The sequence below is a fragment of the Macrotis lagotis genome, chromosome X, assembly GCF_037893015.1.
Source record: "Macrotis lagotis isolate mMagLag1 chromosome X, bilby.v1.9.chrom.fasta, whole genome shotgun sequence".
Classification (NCBI taxonomy): Eukaryota; Metazoa; Chordata; class Mammalia; order Peramelemorphia; family Peramelidae; genus Macrotis; species Macrotis lagotis.
In genome coordinates this window covers 522456555-522468311 of record NC_133666.1, presented here as the reverse complement: position 1 = coordinate 522468311, position 11757 = coordinate 522456555, and positions in this window count along the sequence as shown.

The window sequence follows — 11757 nt, the reverse complement described above, 5'->3', positions numbered from 1 at the left end:
TATACAGAATTACAGAATATTGGAACTAGAAGAGTCATAGAGCTCATCTAGACCCACCTACCACTTCCTTTTCCATATGAGTAAACTGAGTCCAAATAAGAAACCATAATAGTATTCTATCAAATTTATACAACATATCAATTTCAATCTATGTTTATCATGGATGCAATGAAAAGCCTAAATCAGATTGCTTTCTAATGGGGGGAAGGGGAGGAAGGGAGGGGAGGGAGAAAAATTACAAAACTCAAAACCTCACAAAAAAAGTGATTGGTAGAAAGTACCATTGAATGTAACTGGAAAGGGGTGGTTAGGTGGTGTAGTGGATAAAGCACCGGCCCTGGAGTCAGGGATACCTGGGTTCAAATCCAGTCTCAGACACTTAATAATTACCTAGCTGTGTGGCCTTGGGCAAGCCATTTAACCCCATTGCCTTACAAAAATCTAAAAAAAAAAAGAATGTAATTGGAAAATATTTATATAATAAAAAAATTTATGCAATATAGCTTGTTCAGCCATTCTACAAATTATGGGAATCCCCTTAGTTTCCAATTTTTTGCCACCACAAAAGAGGTGATTATAAATATTTCTGCACATTTGGGATTTTTTTTTCCTTTCCTTTGATCTTTTTTGCATATAGAACTAGTAGCTGTATTGCTGGGTCAAAGTGTGTGTACAGTTTAACAGCTCTTGTTGGTGATATACAGAAATGTTGATATTTTATGCGGGTTTGTTTTATATACTGCAATTCAGATGATTTTATTAATTATTTCAATTAGTTTTTTAGCTGACTCTCTGGGTTCGCCAAGTAGCCATCATATCATCTGTGAAAACTGATAATTTTGTTTTCTCTTTGCCTATATTCATACTTTCAATTTCTTTTGCTTGTCATTTTGTCACAGCTTGCATTTCTAGTACTGTATTGAACATTATATTTCAAATACTAGTTTTAACACATAGTTTACCATGTTATTGTAGTAGGTAAAATGCTTTGAAAGCCTTAAATAGCCACTGAAATATGAGCTGTTAGTTTTTGGAAGAGTTTAACAGAGGGATAGGTGAAATTTCTTTTGGGGAAGAACAGTCTTAGATAGGCAATCACCTCAATTAATGAAGTAATAAAGACTTCATTGTGTTATAAATTCATTCCAAAAATATTTTTAGAATACTTTCTTTTTCTTTTCTTTTTTGCAAGGCAAATGGGGTTAAATGGCTTGCCCAAGGCCACACAGCTAGGTAATTATTAAGTGTCTGATACCAGATTTGAACCAAGTTACTCCTGACTCCAAGCCCAGCGTTTAATCCACTAGGCCACCTAGCCGCTCCTTTAGAATACTTTCTATGGACACACTGCTATGGAAAACATATGAGAAATAGAACAGATTTTTGTCTTCTCAGCCCTAACCTTTTATAATTTCATGAAACTCATGAAGCAATGTGTATTGCCCTGGCAGAATATTTCCTGAATATGTGTATCATCTTTTTAACTGTCTCTCTGGATGTTTCCCTGCCTACAAGGCACAGATTCCTTCTATATAAATAAGATAGCAGTGGATAGAGCACTGACCATGAAATCAGGAGGAATTGAATTCAAATTCTACTTCAAATCTTTCTAGCTTTGTGACCTTGGGCAGTCACTTAATCCTGATTGCCTCACATCCAGAGCCATGTCCAGTCATCCTGATGCATATCTGACCACATGACTCCAGAAAAGAAAGTGAGGCTGGTGATTTAGCACAGCAACCGCCCCCCCCCCTTACTTAATCCAATTCATATACTTGTTATGGCAGCACCTCCCTGATGTCATGATCTTCTTTGAGAACGGAGGACAAACATCAATCAATCATCAATCATCAACCCATGGTGCTCTCTCCATACTCGATACTTGTATAGCACTTATTGCCAGTACTGTTCATTTAGTACTTCAATTTATTTATGAAGTTCTATAATTATACTCAGTTTTCTAACTTACATGCTATCTATTGGAATCCTGGAAATTAGTAAGAAACTTTGGCTTGAATCCTCAAAACTACCTATTATGTGTAGGAAAATTCTAACCCAACATAACTGTAGTTTATCATTATCATTTTTTTCTTTTTTAAATGTTAATTCATTTTATTTTTTTCCCAATTACATGCAAAGATAGTTTTCAACATTCATCTTTTTGTAAGCTCTTGGGTTCCAGATTTTTCTGCCATTCCTCCTTTCCCTCTCTCCTCCCTGTGATGGCAAGTAATCTGATACAGATTATACATGTATGATCATATCATTATTATTGTTGTTGTTATCATTAACAGCTACTGTTTAATAATTAATAACAGGTACTATTTATATAGCATTTATAGTTTGTAAATCTTTACATATATTATCTCATTTGATCCTCCCACAACTTTGCAACTTTATGAGGTTAAGTGCTGTTATTATTCTTATTTTACAGATGAGGAAACTGAGACCAAGAGGGGTTAAATGACTTGCTCAGGGTGACACAGTGGTTGTTTTCGTTAATTTTCAAAGAGGACCAAGTCAACAATGCAATGTGAGAGTCAAGTTACAATGTGTCTGGCTGTAGCTCACCAGACCAATATGAGCTCAGAATTCTCTACCGCAGGTCGGGTACAAATAATCCATGTGTTCATTTGGGGTGGAATATCTAAGCTTGCACATTTGTAACACAGTTATTGCATGAAGAATGATTTAAGCTCAGTTCTTCCTGACTCCTGTCTCCTGTGACACCTCTAAATGAGAGCAATTTATATTTACACAAAATAATGAATAATAATTCTAAATGTTCTTGTAAAAAAAAGAGCTATCTATCCAAATATGCTGTCATTATTTTATTACAACTACACTCATGGGTCCAGAAAAGTGTTCTAAATAAAAACCGCTATGATTTAGAGACCTGTTTAATATACATATGAATAAAAGTAATAAAATTTATTATCAAAGAAACAGAACTGCTTTGGTTCTTCTTGAGTGGTTTAAAGTTGAGGTTCTCCAAAGACTATATCTACATGGTGGGTCTACAACCTATCACCTAAGCAGAACTACTGAAATGAGTGATATAAGTATAAATATTGAAAAGGTATATGAAGATGGTTGTGTAGTGAGGGTATGAGCAAGTCCCACATCTTGAGATAGACTATTGGACATTTGACATGTCCTTTTTGCAACTACATGATGGCAAGAGATCTAGAGAAAAGTTCTCAGAACATTGGATAGACACCCTATGGATTATTTACAGGAGGACAACAAGTTCACACACAAAGTTGCATGACACATAATAGCTTAAATCTATTTGGCCAATACTACTGGGTTAACTGATGACCATTTAAAGAACTGTGACTGACTACTGACCAGGGTTAGGATTAGAGTTATGGTTAGGGTTTTGGTTAGGGTTAGGATTAGGGTTTGACCATTTAAAGAACTGTGACTGACCAATGACTAGGGTCCCCGATTCTTTGAATCCTTGTTCAAATGGAAAGAGGAGTGTAGTAAAAGAACTGAACTTGTCAAGGGCTCTGGACTCAGCTTACACACACACACACACACACACACACACACACACACACACACACACACACACATACACACATTAAAACCTTCATATATTTATTTTTATGATAAATAAAAGAACAAAAATACAAAAGAAGTTTACACATAAAGGAAAATGAGCCATTAATTTATTGACTTTCATAGGAAGTAATATTCTTGCAAAGATAGCAATATACAAAGATATCATGGAATTATAGATTTAAAGAAATTGCTTAATGCTTCCAAGTCAATTTGGAACTGATACATTCTCAATAAATTGAAAATATTATTAAAAAATAAAACCAGGGGTGGCTAGGTGGCATAGTGGATAAAGCACTGGCCTTGGAGTCAGGAGTACCTGGGTTCAAATCCAGTCTCAGACACTTAATAATTACCTAGCTGTGTGGCCTTGGGCAAGCCACTTAACCCCATTTGCCTTGCAAAAACCTAAAAAAAAATAAAGCCAGAAGGGAACTTATATTCTTCATGTTCAACCCCCTCATTTTATAGTGGAAGAAGTTGACATTGAGAGATATAAAGTATCTTGCCTGGAGTCATACAATTCTACACATTTCTAATAAACAGATCTTTTTCAAGTTCTAGCCAACTCCACTATCTGTGCCCCAACAGAAGAATAGATTAGATGGCCTCTCAAAATTAATTTTTCTTTGCAATTCTGGGTGTACTCAAACCAAGGATTTTTACTATTAATCTTGGTAATAGTCATGAATAGTAATAGTCACTACAAAACAGTAGTAGGATGTTCTCTAGTGTCTTAGGTTATAAACAAGTTAATAGAGAAGTAACTTGGCTGGTTTATGGAAAGGCCTCTTTACTGAGACAGTAAAGTATTCAGCTCTTCAGACAGACTTAATTTTTTTAAATAGGACTTTTAAAACTTTGCCTTTAAAGGACATAGAAACTCTCTTCTTAGTGCCATTTTGTCGACTCCCATTGTGGCATGAGAGCCAAGTGGAAGAAGAAGCAAATGCAGAAGGTTCAGATACAGAAGGAGAAAGATAAAGCAGAGGCTCAAGTAATCAGACTGTACTGATCACATACCACAAGAATAAAGCTGGAATGACTCTTGGTAACATTCTTGGGAAGGCAGAATCCTTCAGGAGACATCATCTGTCCTAAGAAAGGCTCTAGTACCTCTACCATCTGATAAAGGACTCTGACCACTATTTGACTCTTTCCTGACAAAAAAGGACATGTCATCTTTTAATGCAAATTCCACCCCACTTGCCTTGTGATTTTGTGCCAGGGTACTCTTGACATTCTGACTGGTTGTTTTCTTTGTGGTTAAGTGTATAATAAATATTATATAACAAATACTGTATAATAAATCCTCAAAATTTTCTGTTTGAAAAAAATAGACAAAGGAAAAGTCAAGTTATCTCTTCTATGTAAAGACTGTCCTTGACAGAAGCAGATAGGAAGCACTTTTACTCAGTAGGATCCTTCTACTCCATCTAAAATTGGAGCCACAAGTGCCTGAAGATTGAGTACCTCTTTATGGAAGGAGCATATAACAATGAGTAGGATTTCTGAAACAAAGCTTTATTCAAACTTAATGTGGTGTAAGCAACTCACATGTTTGAGTCAAGACCTAGAATAAACAAAACAAAACTATAATGATATGATTAATGAAAAAGCAAATATCAGTATAGGAAAGAAAGAAAAATACTTCTCCTTGGTGTCTATTTCTCTGGGTAGTTGTTTTTAAACTGGGTGCTTCAAAAGCATGAATAAAAGGGAGACCCTTAGCTTATGTTGTTAATAGTAGGGCTTCTAGCTCAAAATTCACTGTGCCTTTTAGAGATTCAGATATTAGATATTCAGATAGCAGATTCAAATAATAAATATTCAGATAAGTAATTGAGCTTTGATTAAACATTTAGAATGAAAAATAATTGCATTCTCTCTGTGTGTCACCTTGATGCTAAATAGAATACAAAATTTAAAATAAGACCTTACTTTTTTTGCTCCTCTAAAATACTCAGGGGCCAGATATTTAGGCAAATTCTTTTAATTGACCAAAACTTCAGATATCACACACAATTGATATTCTGACCCAAGGAAACTTGCAAGGAATTACTTTCTGCAGAAACATGAGTCACATAAGATAGTTCTTGATCAAACAAATGTTTTTACTCAACCAAATCATCAAAATTTACCTAGAAGTAATCCGATAAAATACAAAATACATTTGTAACTTATGGTAGAAAAAAAATCTCCCATCTATAATTTCTTTAGCACCAGGCAAATATCTTGGCTTCTGCTGCCTTCATTTCCTCACTGAATTAAATAAACTACTTAATAATTAAAAAAAAATAACTTGGTGTAGGCATACACAGTATTAGCTCTAGAGAGTTCCCTGTTCTCTATTATTTAACTATGGCAGCTATTTCTACCAATGATGGGCTTAACATTGCTCTGGAGAAACTATATTGGCAATGAAGAGATCAGATCATTGCAAAAATTAAAAATAATATGGATTAAGAACAGAAAGGTGAATCAGTGGAAAAAGAATAGACATACAATATACAATAGTAAATGATTTTGGTAACCTAGTGTTTGACAAATGTAAAGATTTAAGCTTTTGAATGTAAGAATTCCTTATTTGGTTAAAGATTATTGGGAAAAATAGAGAACAATCTGGTAGAAATTGGGCATAGAACAATATCTTACATTTACCAAGATAGGTTAAAAATGGATACATGACCTAGATATGAAGGGAAATATAAGAAAATTAGAAGAACATGTTATTATCTATCAAACTCATGGAAAGAAGAATAATTTATGAATAAATAAAATATAGAGAACATTGTGAGGTTTTAAAATAGATAATTTTAATTGTATAAAATTTTAAAAAGAGTTTCTATAAATAAAACCAATGTAGCCAAGATTAGAAAGAAAGCAGAAAATTGGTGGGAAATTTTATAGAGAGTTTTCCAAATAAAGATTTCATATTTCAAATATACAGAGAATTTTGTCAAATTTACAAGAATATGAGTCATTTCCCAATTGATAAATGGTCAAAGGATATGAACAAGCTGTTTTTCAACAGAGAAATCAAAACTGCATTTAGTCATATAAAATGCTCTAAAGTATTATTGATTAAAGAACTGACTTGAAAATTTTTTTTGAGATATCCTTTTATACCTATCAGATCGACTAAAATAATAGAAGGGGAAAGCGACAAATGTTGGATGTGATATGGAAAAATTGGAATGCTAGTACTCTGTGGAACTGTGAACTGTTCCAACCATTTTGGAGAGAATCTGGAATTATACCCAAAGATTTATAAAACTATTTGTGCCCTTTGCCTCAATAATACTCTTATTAGATCTGTGTCCCAAGATAATTAGGGAAAAATGGAAAAGAATTTGTGTTCTAAAATATTTATATTAGCTCTCCAGAAAATAAACTGGAAATTGAGGGATACCCATTAATTGGAGAATGGTTAGACAATTTGTGGAATATGATTATAATGAATACTACTGTGCTATAAGAAATGCTGATCAGGTTGATAATAGAAAAACATGGAAAGACTTGCTTGAAATAATGAAGAGTAAAATGAGCAGAACCAAGAATAATTTTGAATGACTAAGTCATTTTGAGTATTATAAATATTCAAATCAACTACAAAGGACCTATGAAGGAAAATGCTATATATCTCCAAAGAAAGAACTGGTAAATAGAAATATGTATAATATGACTTTACATAAACACATTTATATACATGAATATATATGTGTAATACATATGTGTATGCATTGAGGATTTTTCTAGTGCAGGGTGAGGAGGAGAGAAAAAATAAAAAGTGTACATCAGAGAACAAAGGAAAACTTGGTAGGAAGTATAGAAAATAAGAGTAACTTCAGAAACAATGAGTCATATTTATTACATTTTTTTAAATGAACAGTATGAAATAAAGATTCATGGTTTCACATTGAATCCATTTTTGTGCTGTGCTATGCACAGGGAAATTTTTTTGTGTCTTTTTGTCTTCAGGTTTACAATGAGTAAAATTTTTAAAAAATAAAAATAGAATCATTGTTTTTACTGTTTAGTCATTTGCATCTTCCTACAGAGTACTGTATAATTATTTTCAAGTTCATCTATTATTTCTAAAAATATGTAAAGTAATGAATAAAGCTCCATAGAAATGCTTTACATGACATTGGCCACCATTGTGGGAGACTGACATTTCTTGACTGAACAGTAACATGAGAATGAAACAGTTGAGTCAACCCACTTGTTGGGAAGTCAAAGCTAAAAACCAGACTGGCAATGCCCTTTATGAGAGAAGGGCAATTAAAATCCACTGATAGCTGTTTGGCTTTGTATATTACAGAAGGTAATTAAGTAGACTTCTACTTTTCTAAAAATCTATTTTCATATGAAAATATACTTATTTATTAGATTATTAGATGCTTGTATAATATTATTAGATGTGTGTATATAACCTTGGCCAAATCATTTAACCTCTCTGAGTTTAAGTTTCTTCATCTTCAAAATTGGGAAAATTTTACAGGTTTCTGTAAGGATCAAATGAAATCTAAGCATAACACTGATTTCTTGGCATCCATTGCCCAAAGACTAGATATACTAGACTTCACATCCTCCCCCAAGGTTCTCTGGTATCCTTAAGGGGCAACTGGGCTTTGCCATTGGGTCCAACCTCCACTGATTATGTTCCCCTAAGTTCAGGGTCTGATTTCCTATACCCCAATTCCATTTGGCTACTAAAGGTCAGATTAGTTAGTATTTTTTAAAGTTTTTTTGTTTTTTGTTTTTTTCCAAGGCAATGGGGTTAAGTGACTTGCCCAAGGCCACACAGCTAGGTAATTATTAAGTATCTGAGGCGGGATTTGAACTCAGGTACTTCTGACTCCAGGGCCGGTGCTCTATCCACTGCACCACCTAGCCGCCCCAGATTAGTTTTTCTAAAAAGAAATTTACTTCAAAATATATGACAATAATAAATATACGAATCTTATTCTCCTCCCATTTTGTGCCCCTTCATGTTCTAGAGAGGGGAAACATGGATTAGATTCCAAGCTTAGTTCAGTTTCTATAGAGTACAGTTCTAAATTTCAAGATAAACCCCTCTTTGGTCTAGAGTCCCAGGGATCCTGGATTCTCAGGGATTTCCCACCAAGTTGCAACATCCCATCTGGAATCTTGACTTCAAGGTCACCATGGCTCAGTTTGAGGTTCTGTAAGAATCACCACCTCTACCTGAAGCTGAGAAGTACAAACTACACAGATAAGATAGAAACATGGGCTAAGACAAAGCTTGGAACTAAGGGGTAACAGAGATAGTCAGAAAGGAGGGGGCAGCTAGATGGTGCAGAGGATAGAGCATGGCCTGGGAGTCAAGAGGACCTGAGTTCAAATCCAGTCTCAGACACTTAATAATTGCCTAGTTGTGTGACCTTGAGCATGTCACTTAATCCCAATACCTTAAATAAATATTTTTTTTAAAGAAAGAGAATCAGGAAGGAGATTTTTCCATCTCATTGGTTAGTTCATGATTCTGCTGTTCTCGGTGGAACTGGGTATAATCTTTACCCTTTGGACATAATAGAAAAGAACAGAAAGGAGAAAGAGAAGAGACTGCCTCAATCTCAGAATGATCAGTTTTAAAGATGCAGACTGTTCTGGCTACAAAGACCATCTATGTGGTAGGAAACCATAATGCAGGATGCTGCCATATTAGGCAATCTGGGCATGCCCAAGGCAATGCCCTTCAATATTGATTTTGAATCTTAGAGTCAGGGTAAGAGAGAAATCAGGGAAGGAAATTCTCCTTTTACCAGTTCAGTTCATGGTGCTCATCCTACAAGTAAATTGTGATCTTCATTTGCCTGATGCATCAGGTAAGAGAGCAGATTGTCTGAGTCTGGTCAATTTTAAAAATGGTTCTGGATAGACATTCAGTCAAAGGAAGCTACGCCCATCCAAGTGATGATGATATTTGTCCTTTGTACTCAAAGAGGACCATGACATCATGACAAACACATGAATTGGGTTTGAGTGAGGAAGTGCTGTGCTAAGTCACTAGCTTCACTTTCTCTTCGAGAACCATGTGAGTCCAGTGGACTGATATGGACCAGGACAACTGGAGATGGCCCTGGATGTGAAGGAATAAGAATTAAATGACTTTCCCAAGATCACACACAGCTAGTGTCAAGTGTCTGAATCTGGATTCGAACTCATGTCCTTCTGATTCCAAGATCTGTGCTCTATCCACTGCACCACCTAGCTGCCCCCTCATCTGAGTGATAGGAAAATAAAGGCTGCAGAGTGTTTCCATGTTAGATGATCTGAATGGCCAAGGCTAGTCCCTTACATATATATTTGAAAAGGTTTTGTCTCTTTTCTTCCTACACTCTCTTCCTTGGCAAACTCATTCTCTCTGTTGGCTTCAGTCGTCACTTCTATACAACTGCCTCCAAAATATAATAATAATGCCCATTCCTACCTCCACATGTATCTCTAATACAATCAATTAATAAACATTTATTAAGTACCTACTAAGTGCCAGGCTCTGTGTTGGGCACCAAGGATACAAAAAGAGGCAAAAGACAGTCCCTACCCTTAAGGAGCTTACAATCTAATGGGAAAAGATAACATGCAAAAGTATATACAAAGCAAGCTCTTTGCAAGATAAATAGGAAAATGCTAGAATTAAGATCAGTTAGAGAAGTAACCTTCCCTAGGCTGTAGAAGTGAGATTTTAATTGAAGCTTAAAGGAAGCTCTTGCCCAGTGACAATGGGACTAGTGTCACTGGATCAGAGAATGTGTTGGGGAGTAAGGATTTGAAAATTTGGAGAAAGTTGGGTTATGAAGAACTCTGAATGTCAAACAACCTTTGGTATTTGATCCTAGAGGCAATGGGGAGTTATTGGTGTTTCCTGAGCAATTACCTGATGAAAACTTCCACTTGAATGTCCCTCAAATTGAATATATCAGGAAGGTAATGAGTTCTCCATTCTTGGAAGTATTTAATTAGAGTCTGGATAAACACTTGATGGAGGTATTACCAAGAAAAATATTGGTTGAAGTATATGACTTTTGATGATTCTTCTAACTAAATTCTAGCATTCTATGTCCAAATTTGAAACCCTTTCTATTTATGGAACCATAATTTTTCCACTCACAGGGTATTTTTTCTTTTTTCCACCATAATGCCTCTTATCTATTCAGCTTCCAGTTCTTATTTATGAGACAGTGAGTTGGTACAATGGATAGTGCTGGACCTGAAGTTAGGAAGACCTGAATTCATATCCAACCTCAGACATTGTCACATTGGTTATTTAACTTAACTTCCATCTACCTCATCTATAAAATGGGGGTAATAATAACACCTACTTCCAGGGTTGTTGAGAAGATCAAACGAGATAATATTTGAGGTATATAGTAGGCACTATGTAAATTCTTATCACTTTCCTTTTTCCTTCCCTGTGTTTTGCGACTTCCTTTCTCTTCATACATCAACTACCCTAGTTCAAGTCCTCATTGAATCTAACCTAGACTATCATAATAGCTTTATAAATATCCCCTTGCCTTTCTATTTTCTTCAACTTATTCTCCAAAGAACAGCCAAAATAAGGTTCCTAATTTACAACTCTTAGACACTCTTCTTCTCAAAAGGATTCCTTATCTTGATGTTCAAGGCTTTAACAATCTGGTTGTAACCTAGAATACTACTTTTCCAGGCTCTTTTCACAGGATCTTTTACTAGAAACCTTCCCCAATCCATTTTATTTTTTCTAAGGCTTTGGGATTAAGTGACTTGTCCAAGGTCATAAAGTTAGTATCAAGTGAGGCTGGATTTGAACTCAGGTCTTCCTGATTCTAGGGTCGGTGCTCTATCTAGTTGCCCCCTCTCCCAATCCGTTTTAGTTCTAGTGTCTACCCTCTATTAATTATCCTGTATTTACATTGTCAGATATATGTGTGTGTGTGTGTGTGTGTGTGTGTGTGTGTGTGTGTGTATATATATATATATATATATATATATATATACACATATATATATATTTGCATATTGTCTCCACTATAAGGTAGTAAGTCTTTTGTCTCTTTCACAATGTTTGGCACATATTTTTTATTTAGTTTGCTCTTCATGACCTTTTGGATCATATAATTTATGGGGTTTTCTTGCCTTTCCTACTCCAGGGAATTAAGGCAAACAGAGTTAACCTTGCCA